At 37.3% G+C, this 16,341-nt stretch overlaps 1 long non-coding RNA gene and 1 pseudogene across 3 annotated transcripts; one reads left to right on the top strand and one right to left on the bottom strand.

Annotated features, from left to right (window-relative positions):
- Positions 1-7,798: 7,798 nt before the first annotated feature.
- On the top strand, positions 7,799-12,020 carry LOC147569540 (uncharacterized). Of its 2 annotated transcripts, XR_015231309.1 has the most exons (6): positions 8,029-8,102; positions 8,185-8,441; positions 8,542-8,614; positions 11,329-11,577; positions 11,670-11,725; positions 11,800-12,020. It is a non-coding gene; the product is annotated as an uncharacterized LOC147569540 (long non-coding RNA). The 2 variants fall into 2 exon arrangements; XR_015231308.1 differs by having other exon boundaries at positions 7,799-8,102; positions 11,329-11,725.
- A 1,091-nt stretch (positions 12,021-13,111) lies between these two features.
- Positions 13,112-16,116, bottom strand: LOC147569539 (sulfate transporter 1.3-like; annotated as a pseudogene). Its single transcript, XR_015231307.1, has 11 exons — positions 15,918-16,116; positions 15,652-15,826; positions 15,412-15,477; positions 15,220-15,333; positions 15,017-15,133; positions 14,817-14,930; positions 14,415-14,701; positions 14,133-14,323; positions 13,931-14,016; positions 13,758-13,834; positions 13,112-13,576 (listed from the first exon to the last, which is right to left on the bottom strand). The product of XR_015231307.1 is annotated as a sulfate transporter 1.3-like (transcript).
- Between the last annotated feature and the right edge of the window lie 225 nt (positions 16,117-16,341).

Below are 16,341 nucleotides of genomic sequence, written 5' to 3'. Positions count from 1 at the left end.
TTTCATAAAGGACGTTCTATCTTGTGTCCTCGAGAGTAAATTCTTTTTAGTTTTAAGTTAATCTTTTCGAAATATTTGCGATTAACGAAGAGATCTGAACTGTAATTGTTAAACGTATAAAAAACTTAGTAACTTTGTATGTGTTTTTGTGCGCGTAGGACATATGGTAGAAGGACCGTTTCACAAAAGCAGAGAGTCCAACGGGAACTAGTCATAAATGAAAAACTATCCCATAACTATCTCAACATGGGGATTAGCCTACATGTACTACTCATCACTTTTAGGTGCCCCAAACACATCACTAAATTGACCAAAACAAGAGTTAAATATTTTTTTTGTTAAATATTGATCTTAAGAAAAAAAAAAGAGAGTTAAATATTACCTTGTAACACCCCATTTTCATCTTCTCACTTACCTCGTGTATAGTAGCTAACCTCACCATAGAAGGCCATTGAAGTCACTTCTCACAATCCCCCCCCCCCCCCCCCCCCCCCCCCCCACCCCTCTCTTATTGTAGTTTATTAGTTCAACTTCCCAATTGAGTTTTGTCCATAACATACCGCCATTCCAATTCAGTCGATTTTTTCTCTTCAATTCTCTTCTTCTACTTGCAATTAATTAGTCCTTTATTTAGTTTTTCTGTCTTTCAAAATTGAAATGTTTCAATGAATTCATATTTGGGACTTGCCCTAAGAAAAGATAATTGTATTGAATGAGGTTAAAGTTAGGGGGTAGGCGATAAACTAGTGATAGATTAGGGACTATATGCGGAATAACCCACTAATTTATCTTTGTTAACCTAGGATTCCGTTTCGGACTCAAATTACATGTTTCCTTCTTCAGACTATAATTTATAAATCCCTAAATAAGAAAGCCCTAATATCAACCCTCATCCTCGATTTATCTCTCTGCTAGCTGTTATCTTTTCGATCTCTCTTCAATGGCAGAATCACTGCAAGGATACTCAGCGGAATTCATGTTTGGTAAGTACAAACAAGCCGTATTACGAACTCAAGGTATGATAGAGAGATTAATAGAAATTGATAGATATCTAACAGAGAATCCTGATACCTTCTTCACTAAAGAATACGGCACCGCCAATTATTCTGAGATGGTTCATGAGATTAGGGATTCCTTGATTACCCAAGAACACATAGGCCGTATGGCATGGGCATGTTTGAAGCACATTCCTACTTCAAACCTAAACAAAGACCTTCTTCCCAAACATGCTCGTGAAACTAGACAAATTATGCAAATTAAATTCAACATTATGATGAAAACTAGACGCGTTCTAAATCACAAATTGCAAGCACATCAGCTCCAAAGACAACAAAAACAACTAGAAGATGAACTCTGTGGAAACACAACCCCAAACTTCATAGCTAGGGTTGGTAATATTCTCTTCGGCTTCCTTGAATTTTGGGATCCCTTTCACCCAATCAACCTACAGATTGTTTGATTATTTATTTACAGTGGCATGTAGTTTATTTTTATATCTCTTGTAAGTCATACAAACAATGAGTAATTTTATATATTGGGTCTCCAATGAAGTCTTTAAATTTTGTTAATATCTTGTATTTATACATTAGGTTTTTTTGTGATTTTAGTTAAAAAAAAAAATTAGGGTTCACGGTTCACGCAACTTATGTTTGCCGTGATCTTAAGTTAGACTAGTCTGCCTTAAATCAGCAGGTGGCCTCTTGTAGCGCTTCAGCTTTTCATGCAACACCGCACTTACTGTATATTTCCATGCTTGCTTGTCCAAACTCACTCTGCTATTGAAGCATGTTCAAACTGATCAATGGATGAGCTTCATATCAATGACAACTTCCCAAAAGTCTAGCAAAGACGATGTTCAAACTGATCAATGGATGAGCTTCATATCAATGACAACTTCCCAAAAGTCTAGCAAAGACTAGGAAGGCCCCATCCATTTAGCTACCATGTCACTATAGCTGCACGAATCCATTAAAATTCTATTAAAACTATTCACATGTATATGATTTTAGGAGGTTCGAGCCCTATTTCAGAATGAATTGAACATATTATGAACTTACTTTGAGCAGTCGGAGGATAAGCCGATACAAGTACCTTCATCTAATGATTACTTTCTCGGTGGGCTGCTGTGCCTAGGAAGATTCCTATGCTGGGCAGCTTGAATAGGAGGCTTTGGTGCATCCTTTGTAGTTACAATTCAGAATGTGTTTTGAACTTTGCCTGTATGAGTTTTGCTCCTTACTTTGAAAAAAAATTTATGCTCCTTGACTGCCATCACGGTCTCTTCTTAGGAGTAACTTGGGTCTTACCCCAAATTGTTGAAGATCTTTAGTTACATTGGGGTATTGCCGTATTGGGAACTCAAGAAACAAAACGGCTTTCATAGATAAACCGATCAACAGTCATTGTAACATCTCAACGTAAAGGGAAACCATGAAGTTGAGATGTGATGAAGATAGAGAACGTAAAGGGAAACCATGAAGTTGAGATGTGATGAAGATAGAGAAAAAAAGGTTTGGACAGAAGAACAATAGAGAAAAGGAAAACAGCTGCAAAGAGAACACTCTTGGAAAGTGAAAAAAATTAACAGTTAATGGATGGAAACTTAGTGAATAAAAGGTTACACTAGATTCTCCAAAAAGACTACGTTGTTTTTGCAAGTTGAATTAGATGAAAGATAGAAGACGAGATAGAGTAAAGTTGGTAAAATATGTGAAACTATAATTTCATAAAGGATGTTCTATCTTGTGTTCTCACAATACATATGACTAAATTCTTTTTATTTTAAAGTTAATTTTTGTGAAATATTTACAATTAAATAAGAGACCTGAACTGTAATTGTTAAACGTATGAAGAATTTACTAAATTTTCATGTGTTTTTGTGCCCGTAGGGCATATGGTAGAACGGCCGTTTCACAAAAGGTGAGGGTCCAATGGAAACTGGTCGTAAATGAAAAACCATCGCATAACTATCCCATAACTATCTCTACATGGGGGCCTACTAGTACTACTCATCTGTTTTTTTCGATGAGAACTACTCATCTCTTTAGGTGCCCCATAACTATCTCAACATGGGGGCCCACTAGTACTACTCATCTCTTTTAGGTGCCCCAAACACATCATTGAATTTTTTTTTAATTGTTCAGCGTGTGCCTCGAACATCACTGAATTGACCGAAACAAGAGTTAAGTATTACCTTGTAACACTCCATTTTCATCTTCTCAGCTACCACGTGAATAGTAGCTAACCTCACTATAGAAGGCTATTGAGGTCACTTATCACAATCCTTCGACCCCACTCTTATTGTAGTTCATTAGTTCAACTTCTCAATTTAGTTGAAATGACACAAAGAGGGAGATTTTATAGGTAATGTGCGAAGTTGTTAAATGTAATCTCACTAAAGGCAGTCATTCATCTAGAGTGGTTTTAAAATGATTTGTAATTAATAATGGAGTTTATATGATATGAAAAATTTCAGACGGTATTGGACTATCTAGACCGAGGCCTCAGCCAGACCTCAGACTAGAACCAATCTAAGGTGTCGTTTGGCAACCAAAAGTATAAGTACTTTTGCTTGTAGTAGAAGTTCTTTTACTTTAAAAAAGTAAAAAGGTTTCAAAAGTATATTTGGCAAAAATGTTACTTATAAGTAAAAAAATCAAAAAGTTAGTTTGGTAATCCCATTTACTTTTGATAATTTTATTTTTCGTTTACTCATAGAGATACTTGATTTTAATGAATTTATTTATGATTTCCACGAATATTCTTGTATACGAAGTGGTGGTGATATTGGTGGTAGTGGTGGTGGCGGTGCCTTGAAGTTATGGTTATGGGGTTTGGTGGTGATTGAGGTATGATGGTGGTCGCAGAGGAACGATGGTGGCAGTGGCGGTAAAGCTATGGTGATTGTAGTGGTGGAGGTATGATGATGGTGATGGTGGTGGAAGTATGGTGTTGGTGGTGGTGTGGTGGTTGAGATACGGTGGTAGTGGTGCTGCCGGTGGACATATGCTGGTGGTGGATAAGGTATGTGACTGGTAGTGACAGAGGTATGGTGGTGGATAAGATATGTAGATGGTAATGATGGAGATTTGGTGGTGGTAGTGGTGGTGGTATAGTGGTGGTGATGTTGGATAAAATATGTGGGTGGTAGTGATGAAGGTATGGTGGTGGTGGTGAAGGTACGGTGATGGTGGAGGTACAAATGTGGTTGTAGTTGAGGTGTGGTGTGATGGAGGTGTATGGTAGTGGTGTTAGTGATGGAGGTATGGTGGTGATGGTGGAGGTGCGAAGGTAGTGGTTGAGGTATGGTGGTGGTGGTTGAGGTATGATGGTGGTTGGAGGTGCAATTGTTGAGGTGGTGGTGGTGAAGGTACAATGGAATGGTAGAAGTTTAGTTGTGGTGGTGAAGCAAAGGTAGACGAAGAAAAAAAATTTCGTCAAGTAAAATTTATGTATGAGTTGTATATAAGTTACTTTACTTTAAAGTCAAAAGCTAAAAATTTTAACTTCAAGAGAAAGTCAAATTTTAACTTAAATGAAGTCAGAAATTTTCACGTTACCAAACTAACTTTCTTACTTTTCTACTTAAATAAGCAAAAAAGTTACTTATTTTAGTATTGTCAAACGACACCTAGGAGTATGCTTGCTCTCCTGGACAATCTTTGTGAATGGCAACTATAAATTGTTTTGGTCAAATTGAATTGATTAGAGTAAGTCCTCCATTGAGGCACCTCAACAAAAATGTGGGAGGTTATCAACAAATCGGGTCTTGGCTTGTTGTCCCACGGACGACCCATTTTAGATTTTAGAAGTAGAAAGGGAAGGCAATAGAAACAGGTCCCCCGTCCCCCCTATGTTTGTCTCCTTCTCGCGACTTTTATCGTCCATCCTGCCCTGCGTCGCTTACAGGTTCAGTTGTAGTTTGTAGGCATCTAAAACGCGAAGCGCAAATCGCTATTCGATCCCCCAATAATAAGGGTGGGAACGAGACACAGGGAGTTATCTTTGGCGCATTTGAATTGCTCCTTTCTATTGGAACAGTTTAAAGTCTTCTTAATAGCGGATTTTCTCTTTTCAACTCAACACCTAGTTGGAACTTAGTCATGTAAGTTGCGAGTGGACCCGTGTGAAGCTTTAGTTTCCTTGTCGGCTAGTAGACGACCAACTGCCCCTCTCGAGCTCAACTGACCCACCAAGAAAGGGAATGCGCTAACACTAACACCTATATTATATTAATTAGGGGTTTTAGGCCAAGACTCCCATTTATTTAGCTATATTAGGGGGACACCCCTAAAAACATTTTCGTTTAGACGTTAACCCCAAAGCTCATTTTCCGTTCAAATAGTCGTGAAGTAGTGGTCGTGCGAATCACATGCTCGCCTACTGACCAAAATACCCCCGTTCTAATTTTTAGTATATGAACCCCATTTATTTAGCTATGTTAGGACTACACCTCCAACCAAAATACCACTTGGAGTTTCACAACCACCTATTTCTCATGTATTTTCTTCATCTCAACCATCAACTTCACAACCTGTAGTATCTTCTTCTTCTTGTTGAATAAGTGATGTTTCCAATATTAAAATTTTCACTATAAAATTCAGATTTTTCTTCAGTTTGTGGATTTGCTGAATCTAAGCAAATGGGTTCTGGTTTCAATCTAGAGGTCACCAATTTCTTGTTTTTGCTCTTCTTCATGGTCAACTTGGGTTCTGTTTTTTGCTCTGAATCTTGGTTAGTTGTTGAAGGAAAATCTGAAAACCGATTTAACATGGATGAATTCCTTCCTTGATTTCTTTTTCTTTGATTGCTTCTCCTTCTTCTTCAATTTCTTCTACTTCTATTCTAGATTTCAATTCTTCTCTAGCACAACCTTCTAAGATTTCATCTTTTCTTCGAAACCCATGTCTAAGAAATGGACACCAAACAGACTCCCCTAATATAGCCAAGACTCCCATTTATTTAGCTATATTAGGGGGACACCCCTAAAAACATTTTCGTTTAGACGTTAACCCCAAAGCTCATTTCCCGTTCAAATAGTCGTGAAGTAGTGGTCGTGCGAATCACATGCTCGCCTACTGACCAAAATACCCCCGTTCTAATTTTTAGTATATGAACCCCATTTATTTAGCTATGTTAGGACTACACCTCCAACCAAAATACCACTTGGAGTTTCACAACCACCTATTTCTCATGTATCTTCTTCATCTCAACCATCAACTTCACAACCTGTAGTATCTTCTTCTTCTTGTGGAATAAGTGATGTTTCTAATATTAAAATTTTCACTATAAAATTCAGATTTTTCTTCAGTTTGTGGATCTGCTGAATCTAAGCAAATGGGTTCTGGTTTCAATCTGGAGTTCACCAATTTCTTGTTTTTGCTCTTCTTCATGGTCAACTTGGGTTCTGTTTTTTGCTCTGAATCTTGGTTAGTTGTTGAAGGAAAATCTGAAAACCGATTTAACATGGATGAATTCCTTCCTCGATTTCTTTTTCTTTGATACCTTCTCCTTCTTCTTCAATTTCTTCAACTTCTATTCTAGATTTCAATTCTTCTCTAGCACAACCTTATAAGATTTCATGTTTTCTTTGAAACCCATGTCTAAGAAATGGACACCAACTCCTTAAAACATGACTAAAAGATTCAAGATCAGATTTTTGTGAGAAACAATTATAAAATAGAGACTTTTAGAAACCAATTACACCATTTTTGGGTACTACTACTACTAGTTGTTCTTCCATTCTTTTTTTGGGTTCTGTTTGGTGGATATTATAACTTGAACTTGACCCATACAAGTAATTCTTGGGTACAACTACCTCGGACTAGTAAAGACACGATCCACACTATCATCGGAGTACAAGTGACACCTCGGCCATAGTCACTCGTTGATTGGCTCTAGCTCGGGGAAAGTATGACCCAATCTATTGTCGAACCTTAGACTTATGAGACAGAGAACGTAACAAGCGTGAACCAAGGGGTGTCACTCGTGGATTGGATCTAGCTCTGGCCTCTGGCTAGGGGGTGAGCATGACCCAGTCTATGGGCGAACCTCGGAGTTAGTGGTTCGACATGTAACTAGGGTGATTCAACCAATCGTGAGATGGGAAGGTATCGGCTCGGGATAAACTATTCGAATGGACAAAGTATTTTGGTTGGGGGTGTAGTCCTAATATAGTTAAATGAATGGGAGTCATATACTAAAAGTTAGGACGGGGGTATTTTGGTAAGAGATCGAGCATGTGATTCGCACGATAACTACTTCACGACTATTTGAACGAAAAATGAATTTTGGGGCGTAACGCCTAAACGAAAATGCTTTTAGAGGTGTCCCCAACCCTATTTGTAATTATATGGTGTCTTATTGGTATAGCGTAACTATATATATATATATATATATATATATACACGTTGTTGGAGGTGCCCTTTGAAAAAGGGTAACAAAAACGTAACTAAATTTCAGTTCCGATGGAAATTTTCGGTAGGCATGAAAATATAAATATTTTTGTCATTTCAACCGAAAAAATATTTCGAAATATAATTTGGACAACCACATCTTGACTGAGAAACCTTTCGATTAAGTCTGAGAACTCGAATGGACAGAGAGTTTCCCCAACCGACACCACTCGACGAATGATATGAACCTGACCGACCTTTCCCAGACCGATTCCCACTCCTAACAAAAATCATTACAACACATTGATACATGGAAGACGTTAACCGCGTGGACCACCACGTCTTGACCAATATCTACATTATTAATCGCACGAAAAGACCCTTTGGAATTCACATCCCAATACACCTAAACAAGTCCCTATACCAACCTTCATCAAAAAAAAAAAAGTCCCTATACCAAAGTCCTAACAGAACTACCGAAGCTTAATAACCGTAACGGAATTTTTTTTTTTTTTTTGTTGAACTACCGTAACGGAATCTCAATCTCAAAAACCCCCAACCAATTTCAAAACCCTAGCGCTCGCGATCTCAGTCTCTCTCTCAATTTCTATCTGGCAATCTCTCTCAATTTCTATCAAGAAATCTCTCTCTCTCTCAGCGTATCAATCTCTCTCCGATTTCATGGCAGAAAATGAATCGCTATTAGAGGTAAGAACTTTTATCTGTTTTCAATTGTTTTCTTTGATTTAAACTTTCTGTTTAACTGATTTGTTCATAATTATGGATATAGTCTGAAAATGTCAAAGACAGTGACGAAAACATTCTTGAAGTTAGGCCTGACGATCCAATTCCAATTTCGGAACAACAATCACATTCTGTCTTTGGCATCATCCATAAGATTCCTTTTCAAATAATATGGAAATGGATTAAATGGTTGTATTTTCTGATGAAGCATGCAATCAATTTGGAGGTAACTGTTACCAAATTGATTAAAATCAACAAAGACATGATTAAACAGTGGAAAGAAGGTCCAAAAGACTAAGAATGGTAATTTTCTTTCCTTTTTTTCAATCTCTTATTATATTTTAGTACTTTTTTCTTAACAAAAATTCAATTTCTTGAAGTTTCACTTCAATTTCCTTTTCAGACATTTTCGAAGATAGGTATAGGTTGTATAGCTACTGCATATTGGCCAAGAACTGCTGGAAGAGGAAAAGAAGGTATATGAATGATACTTTTGAGTTTTTCATTTGATGTAGTGCTATCTCTATTTCATTCTTGTTTGTCCTGGCGAATTTCTTGTCGAACAATGTGTTCTGTATCGATCTTTTAATAGAAAATTTGAGACCGTCTTGGTACTATACATTAAATTGGAGTCTTCGTCTTCCTAGATGTTCCTTCACCAGTCTTGTTTCTTTTGTACTTCAAGTAAATATGAAAATTTGAATCTATGTAGGTTCATAATTTTCGAAAACTATGTAGGTTCATAATAGTTCCCTGAAAACAGATTTTCAGTCCTCAAGTTTGAACTAATGGAAATGAATAGTTTAAGACCCTGACTGCGAAATCCAAACTCTGATTAGGGATTCGCTGGTCTTCTTCGTGACTCATACCATTTCTAAAATGAGTCATACCAACGCCCGTTTGTTGGCTGTATCTGAGGTCACTCTATGGGATCAATATGTGACCCATCGATAACATGCCGAGTCCTCCAATTTCTTCGGTGTGTAAAATATGACAGGAGGAAAATCTGCAGAAAACGATTTACCAGAAACTTTAGCACAATGGTTGCAACCTTAAGATTTTTCGGTACAGTCTCTCATAGTAATAAAGGTGTTTACCTGCTTGGAAGAGTTCAGCCCAATCTTGATATGGGTTTGAATCTTATTCTCACATTTAACCAGCAAATCTAGCAGTTCCTGGGTATATGTACAATGGCTTCACGGAAATAGGTCAGTAGGCCTGCCAACAAGGATACCAAAAACCATCAGCACTTTCTATAACTGATAAATAAATAAAAATTCTAGGACCATTTTTATATGAGATGCGTTCCAGGGGTATTCATTAAGGTGAATATAATCATGAACAGATAGCACTACCTATAAGAGTTGTATTCCATTTGTTGACAATCTTCATAAACGTTGTTGACCCTGATGACATAAGAATCTTTCTCACACGATTTCCAAACACTTTCATGTGTTCGTCATCAACACGCAAAGACGCTACAGCAGTTCGCTATTTGGTTTGTTCATTCTGCAAGTTCCATACTCCATCTTTCTGTAAATGGTGAAGGAATAGCTACAACACAATGCTAATCATTGAAGACATGTCTACTCGTTCCTTCCTTACAAGCTGTTGCTGCAGAAGAGTCATAAAACTTTTTTGTGGGCGCAGGAGGGAGCCAAGAGATTGCATAGGGTGGTTTCGGAGCAGATCTGCGAACCAACGCCTCTTGGAGGATTGGGTATCAAAGATCTCAAATTGATGAACCACACACTCTTGACAAAGTAGAGAGATTTAATGTTCTAAAAACACGAATGGTGCACGGCTAGGCCTTTGTGCATTGAATTCCCTATCCCTTTGAATATGGAAAATTACAAGGATGTGCCGTTTTTCGAATACTATGGCACAGTTGTGTGGAACGTTTCCTTTAGACGAAATTTCAGTGACTGAGATTGTATACTTCTTGCCCCACTCAGTGTCCTTGTATCAAACACAAGAAGCTCCGAGGGAGGTGTGCAAGCTTACGTAGACCCGTGCCTAGGAAGTTTGGACAGCTTGAATAGGTATTGGCGCACCCCTTATAGATGCAACTCAGAATGTCTTTTGGCATTTGGCCACTCTTCCTTTTTTGGAAACTTTAAATGGATTATTAAAATGAAAAAGGTATTTACATGATATGTCCACAAAGGAACCTGTAAGTAAATAAAAAAAGTTACTGACATCAAAGCCTCTCAATTACACACAAAGTCTTTGAAAAGTTTTGAACTTTGCCTGTATGAATCCTGCTCTTCGTAGGCCGTTGGGAATAACTTGGGCCTTGCCCAAATTGTTGAAGATCTTTAGTTACAATGGGGTTAATTCATATAATTTTGCAAAGCTACTCTCCACGCTATTTCTTGGAGTACTTGGAACTCAAGAGACACAACGGCTTTTATGAATAGACCAACCAACAGTAATAATATGATCTACTTTATCCGTAGAGCCCTTATGAGTTCACTTCGGCATGGGACGATTTGATGTTCACATTGTAAACCTTATTTGTGCTTAGGGCAGAGACTGTAATGGCCCAAGATTCTGTCATTTGTTTTGTTGACCCTAGTTAGTTTATATATACAAAAATTCTAAATGTCCAGACCGTCAGATCGATGTGTAAATCTCTTACGTACCATGAGAGACCAACGTTGGTTTGTGATCCTTGTGTGAGATTTCATTGAGATTTGAAATGAGCTAAAAGTCTAACGAAAACATTCTTGCCAAATATGTGTGTGTGTGTGTGTGTGTCTGAAGGTCTGAGCCCTTTGTTATAACTCAACCTGGTAGATTAAGAACTAAGTAGCCTTTTATAGTGGTGACAAAGTAAGTGCAAAATTATTAGTTCTCACTCCAATAATTTTGCACTTACAAAAAATTGTCACTTGTTGAGTGAATAACTAACACCTTAAAACTAGTGACCGGCACTTAATACTGTTTAGAGTGCAAAAATCAAGCACCCTCTTAGATGGGTAATCTTATGGAATCTAAAATACATTGTAATTAGTCTAAGCTTTTGTCTCGAGTATGTTCTCTCACGCAGCTTAGGCTTGCCCTAGTCAGAAGTTAGACTGGCCTGTCTCAATTGTAGTCGTTGCTAACTTGGTTGGGTTCTCCCCAGACTCTAGTCATACGGTCCACTTATTAGATTTTGTGCTTACAATTACGTTATGTTTGGCAGTTGATATGGAAGAGGCAATGGGCTTATGTTAAGCTTTGGCTTTTGGTGCAATGGTTGCACTTACCGACAATTTTTTTATTAACCTCCTAACAACCCGGAAGAAAGAAGATATTGTTAACCCATCAATGACAGTATTTCCATGTTTGCTTGTACAAGTTGAAAAAGTTGTTGCTGGCCTACGAAACATTACTTGTCAACTTGCAATCTTCCTTCATTAAACAGGGAAAGGTTAAATGTGCCTCGGGAAAGGTAAACTCTTCCACTCGGAATTACTTGAAGAAAAAAGGAAAATGGGAAAAAAAATTCTCAAGCTAATTATTATTTTCTCTCGTCGATTGCAGTTATGGAGCTAAAAGAAGAAGAGATAATGTTCAGCACACCCACATCAAGTTTGAAGGTAATTGATCCCCTCTGAGTTAACTTTCCATTGTTTGTACATTAGCACAATCATTCTTCCATTATTTTCTGCAGAGTATTATGAAGAATGAGTTCAAAAGCAACTTCGCTTAGGCAGTGGTTCCACCAAGTAAAGTTAGAGCCAAATTGGATGATATTGGTGCGTGCTTGAGGATGTAAAAATACATTACATGAACTTGCCATCCTCAATTTTTGTAGAAACCCATTTTGGGTGATTGTTTTCTAAGATTTTGGGTTATACATATATATATACACACTCTAGTTGCAGACTTGCAGTGACATTCTCTGTTGTTATATATATGTGTTTAGTTTCAATGCTCTTCACCGGACATTCTACCATTTTAACATTTAGGAAATTGAGGACATCGATATTACTTTGCACGTGGTAACTAAAAAGTATGAGTTCTTTGGAAATTTGGAAGATCAATTTCTGTTATAGGAGTCGAAAATTCATTTATATCATTACCTACTGAAGTTATCACAAAAAGTTTCTCCTGGTAATTATTAGAAGATAAAAGAATGAGTTGTCAAAGAGAATGTTATCAACTTTGTCATTTTATTCATTTTTTTGTTGACGGTTAAACGTATATATTTCTGTAATGGAGTCTTTAAATTTTGTTAATATCTTGTATTTATACATTAGGTGGCGTCTTGTAGCGCTTCGGCTTCTGGTGCAACACTGCACTCATTGTCTATTCCCACGGTTGCTTGTGAAAACCAAACACACTGCTATTGAATCATCCATGCCCAAACTGATCCATGGATGAGCTTCATATAAATGACAACTTACCCTTCAAAAGGCTACCAATAAGAAGTCTAGAACGAGAGAGAAGGCCAACCGAAGTAATGGAAGAAGAAAGGAAAAGTACTGATATGCGAACTAACAGCATTTTCACTATGAGCATGTTGTAAGATATCTTGAAGGATTCTCATTTTGTCGTCGAGAAACAAAAGTTCACAACTTGCTCTTGCCTACCATTGGTAGACCAGTTGCTCAATGCATATAATTTGCAATGCAGAGGTCCCTGGTTCGATCCCATGGAAGTGTAAATTTAAGAATATTGAACTTAGATATAAATAAAGTAATCTAATTCCTCAGACTATTATGTTAAGTGTCTACGAGTACTACGAGCATATAGCTGCATATTTTTGAGAAACAACTCATGTGAGCTATGATGTTAAGTGTTAGTCAGGAAAGTAAGAAGAAAATTTTGTAAAAACACTTGGTATGAATCGACATCTAGTTGGCCCAGTCATACACGGATACACCTAGTTAGGGATCAAGTCAGTTCGAACCTAGGGTTGGACTCACATACTTCTTTCACTACATATCCGTCTAGAACAAGAAACATTAAATCGAACAAACTTTTTTTTATCTTTTTATCTCTTGATTTAATGACTGGAAACGTTACATAATAACAAAAGTAAGAGATTACATAAATGAAGAATGCAAAAATAGTTGTTGAAGTAAGCAACATTCTATGACTTTTTTACTATACAACAAAAGGGAAAGAATACCCAACCATTGTTGCAACTTTTTACTCTACAAGATACCCATTTGTTCTTTTACTGCATTATGTATAAAAACTCCATTAAACTGTGATTCCGTCTCTCTGCAAGTTGTGTTCTACAACTGTACGTGTTAGCGCCGTGGAAAAGATGAAGATGGTGAAACATTTTGGATGTTTTATAAGTCATCGAGTGTATTTGGATTGCAGGTTAGAACAGCCTCTCCTACTGTAAGGAAGATCTTGTCTTGCCCAATCATGTCAACTAAATTCGATGCATGAAGCTTGTCAATCACTGCTGGTCCGGGATTTGCTAGAATAAGCTGAAAAAGAAAATATTTTCATTATAAATATTAGACGAACACGAAATAGGAAAAATCTGTATGCATAGATGGGTAACTTGTGTCTACTTCTACAACCTTCTTACATGAATTGGCTGTTCAGAAATTTCAAAGAGACTCGCCTAAAAAATGATATTATTTCGACGGGTAATAGTCAATGTACCTCAATGTCTCGCTTTTTTAAGCTCTTAAACAAATCCTCGAGTGCATGGATGCCACTGGTATCGATGTCAGTAACAGCTACAACAAAAATAAATAGGTGGTAAGAATCATACCGAACAAGAACAGAACTTGTCAAACATATAAATGAACATCGAACTAAGTGGGTTTACTTACGTGACATTTCAACTATTAAGAATTCGATTCTTGGAAGATCTTTTGCTTTTATAAGTTCTTCTTCATCAGTCAACCACCTCAAGATCCTGCAACATAAGTTTCTTTAAATGCCATTCCTTATATTAAATCATAAGCTAGCTTCAAGAGATAACCAAATCGATTTGAGATGAAAATAAATTTGAAAGGATTCAAGAAACAACACCTTTCCTTAATATAGTTGGAGTTCGAAAAATAAATTGCCGAGTCTACTCTCACGATCAAAACACCTGGGACCTTTGTCGCCTCTGGATATTGCTCTATGTTCCTGTAAACAGTTGTCCTCGGGATTTTCCCGAGTAATGCTGTTCTTGGTCTTGTTACTTGTAGGAGGATTTTAGCGAACGATATCGTGACCTGTTCTTTCAAATAGTTTGCTCTTAGTGATATAAATTCTTTGGATTAGATTCGAAAATCAATTTGAGATTATTGTAATAGCGATGCTTACCGCTATTAAAAGACCTATCTCAACAGAAGCAAAAACCACACCGAGAAAAGCTCCCAAGCAAGCAACAAAATCAAATTTATCGATCTTCCAAATAAGAATTGCTGTCTCAAAGTCGATTAGACCAATGACGGATGAGATAATTATAGAAGAAAGAATGGCGTTTGGTGTATACTTAAAGAGGGGTGTTAGAACAAACAGAGTTAGAACAACAACACAAGACATAACAATGTTGAACATAGCAGTTTGGCAGCCGGTCATGAAATTCACGGCAGAGCGAGAGAAGGAACCTGAAATGAAAGCGACGAGTTTTTAGTTAAGTGACTCTATCGTTAGGCTCGGGCCTGGACAACGAGCCAGGCCCGAGTCCTTAGCCCAAGCTACATAATGTGGTAGTGTTCTTACCAGTAGCAACATAACAAGATGTCATTGAACCAACAACATTCATTGTTCCTAATGCCACCATTTCTTTGTTTAATCTTTCATGGCTGCAAATGTTCGTCCGATAGCTACCGCTTCCTAATGAACTCAAACCGAAAGCCATCAGAGTAAAGAAACAACCTCTTGATTATGTATTATGAAAACTTAATGCGAAATTAGCTTACCGTTAAAGCGATCATACCAGCCACGACTCCAACCCTAATACCCACAGTGAGATATTCACCACTGAAGTAAATTAGTCTCACTGATGAAGGATCTATACCTTTCTCTATATGTTTGACCTTCATATAATAAAAGTTTCATTACTTTATCCTGGTTCATATTTCTCTTTGATTTCGAACAAGTGTTCTACAAAAGATTCACTTACAATTTGAACACCTTCCTTATCGGCACGAGGGATATATACAAAAAAGGTAGAGACGATAACAGAGATCAAACGAGCAATTGCAGGCACCCAAAAGAGTTTCTTGTTTTTCTTCCCCTGGTTCCAAAGTATACATCAAAATCAAGATATCGGATCCATCAAAGTTGAAGGGAGTTGAGAACAAATGAGACTTACTATGTACTTTGCCAAGACCAAGAACACCAAGAACGACAAACCTATCAGTACAGTATGCCAGTTCCACTGCACAATTAAAGAGACTTGAGAGTTTAGAGCCATTTTAAACTTACTTTAGTCTGAGTTGAGGGATAGCTATCTGGCTCGGTTTTACACGAGACTACTATTATCTTCGAAGTGAAGAGAGTTGACGGATACGGATGAGTCAGATTTAGACGTTTATGAAACTAATATGCTTACCCCATGATGTACCGAACCCCAAACTGAGTGCATAGCAGAAACAATATCGCTCTTTTTAGTGAACTTGTCGATACCAAGTAATCCTTTAAGTTGTTGAAGGGCAATTGCGACTGCAGCACCAGCCATAAACCCAACAATTGCAGCATGTGATAAGAAATCAATCAAGAATCCTAATCTGAAACCAAAACCAACCAAGATTCAGATAAAATCGACACAACAAACCAAGAACCACAAACTAGGAGATACGATCTATAAAGCTCAATTACCTAAGAAACCCAAGTGAGAATTGAGTAATCCCGGCAAAAAATGTAGCCGTAAATGCTAGTCTTTGGTACTCAAATTTATGTTTTTCTGGATCATCTCGTTACGAAGTAGAGTTCTGAACAAGAGAGATACAACGGCTACTGGTCCAATAGCAATATCTCTGGAACTCCCCATAAAGGCATATATCAATGGCGGAACAAAACTAGAGACTGTAACATTACTCGAACAAGATAGGCGATTAGAATACTGTTAGAATAGTTAGTCCCACATTATCCAATTGATAAAACTTTTCTCTTGTGTAACTCTTTATAAAGAACTTATGTAATAGCTAGGAAATCAATACAACGCAATACATTTATCTATTATTACATAGTATAAGAGCTTCTAGGTTTCTTTCTTGGGTTAGTCAATAGAGTCTTCCGCTTA

Source organism: Eschscholzia californica, unplaced genomic scaffold, assembly GCF_041429995.1.
Source record: "Eschscholzia californica isolate CP2 unplaced genomic scaffold, dmEscCali1.0.p SCAF_1, whole genome shotgun sequence".
NCBI lineage: Eukaryota > Viridiplantae > Streptophyta > Magnoliopsida > Ranunculales > Papaveraceae > Eschscholzia > Eschscholzia californica.
The sequence above is the reverse complement of the archived record's forward strand: the minus strand, read 5'-3'. Positions and strand labels throughout refer to the sequence as shown.